Here is a 1,878-nt window from a genome sequence, read left to right as displayed (position 1 = left end):
ACAGCGTTCACAGTTTCTGAGAATAGCTGATTCTCCACCACAGTCAACACATGGAGTCTGCACCTGCAAGAACATTTAGTACACCAGTCCCACAACTTTCCTTTAAACAATAGCCTGAAGAGCGCTAATGATTTGACATGATAATTTCAGCGTTAACATTTATTAATAACAGGATTTGAGAATTTGAAGCGGTAATCACGGCATTTTGTGGATGCCTGTATTAACTAGGATATTGGTGTAAATACTTGCTAATCCTGTCTGATGCAGATATCTTGTGGAGAGTAAGGCCATCTCGTTTACAAGACGATACAGTCATATTTATGTATGACTGCTTTACTTATAATCTCATCTCGGTAATTATCTTCAGAAATGAAAAAGAATTCATTTATAGCACAACGAAAGAGGGCCCATATATTCTAAATAGTTATAGTTGGATGATTCGAGAACGTTTTAGAAGGAACATCACTAAAGGCACACTTTTACGAAAAATTAGTAAAAACATATGACAAATCAGGTGGATTTTTGCCAACTGTAATGTTCTCTATTCCGAAAAGTAATCAGTTTGTTTTAGGTAATTTTAATCCTATCATCGATGCATTTACCTAGTGACATTTAGCACTTAGCTAAAGACCTTATGTCCTATTTAGATCGGATTCCTCTACAATTTATTATTTCGATTATTGTTATGATTCTGTCTGTGTAATTAGTTTTCAGTAGGGAACTTTTAATTAAAAGCTATAATGAATTAAAGTTAGCACTGTACTTCACTTAATGTAAAAACCAATTTAGGAAGGATGGTCTACACAATTTGAAAGTTAAGCTTTCCGAATTTCCTATAAAGTAGCTTAAATTTCTGAAAACTAATTACCTTTCACAATAATTAAACCTGAAATTCTGAACCAGTATCATTTTCAGTAGTGGATTTCTGGACGATATGACTATTAGATCCCAACTTCTATTATATACTTTTGTTACTTGAATTTTGCCATACCATCTGACACACAGATTTAATTAATCAACTCATTAATTAATAAATTCGTGTAACTTATCTTCATTTGCGATATGGTGATCGTTCATGTAAACGAGAAAATTCACTATCCATAAAAAAAGAGGCTCGCCGTATTTTTATAAATTTGTAACTGGCAACATTTTCTGCAATTCAAGATTCTTTTTGTTTCTGTAGTAAATCAAAAACAGTAAATTCCAGCCTAACAAAATTTCTAAGTGTTATGTTGTTTTTAAAATAACGGTTCGTTCTTGCACTCGTGTATAAGCAGTTGTATAAGTATAAGTAGTCGGTCTGCTGATTGAAAGTAAACGACTAACATCAGTGTCGTTCGGCTCTAGTTGTTGATGCATCCCGTAGTTATATAATTACTAACAAGTGACCTCTGTAACCGAAATTAATGAACATTTGATATGAAGTGTGTTATAATTTTCAAGATTTCAAGATTGTCAGCGGAATGAATTATTGTTGGACTTTATATTTGGTGTTAGAAAACGATTTAAATAAACTGCCGAAGCGTAATCATCTTTAAACAGTTTAGAGACTACGCTAAATCTCAACTATGTCGTTTTTCGGTAAATGTAAACTTTTATTTTGTGCGACAGGTGTAAACTTTGCCACGGCAATCGTGTGCCCAGGCCTGAAGCTTTCCGTCAATTATTTTCCATAGTGTGCGAACTGATCACCGTAATTAATAACTAATCTTTGAAGGGAATAAAATGTGTATGTTCATGTCGTCTAAAATATGGCTTCGTCTATTTCACATTCAGTTAGATTTGCAACTTTGCGAAGATCCAGATTGGTGCTACGAGGGAACACTACGAAATTCAGATCAGTTCCGTCACAAGCGCGATTATTGCAGTAATTCCCTT

This window comes from Schistocerca piceifrons, chromosome 3, assembly GCF_021461385.2.
Source record: "Schistocerca piceifrons isolate TAMUIC-IGC-003096 chromosome 3, iqSchPice1.1, whole genome shotgun sequence".
Classification (NCBI taxonomy): domain Eukaryota; kingdom Metazoa; phylum Arthropoda; class Insecta; order Orthoptera; family Acrididae; genus Schistocerca; species Schistocerca piceifrons.
Note: the sequence above shows the minus strand (reverse complement) of the source record.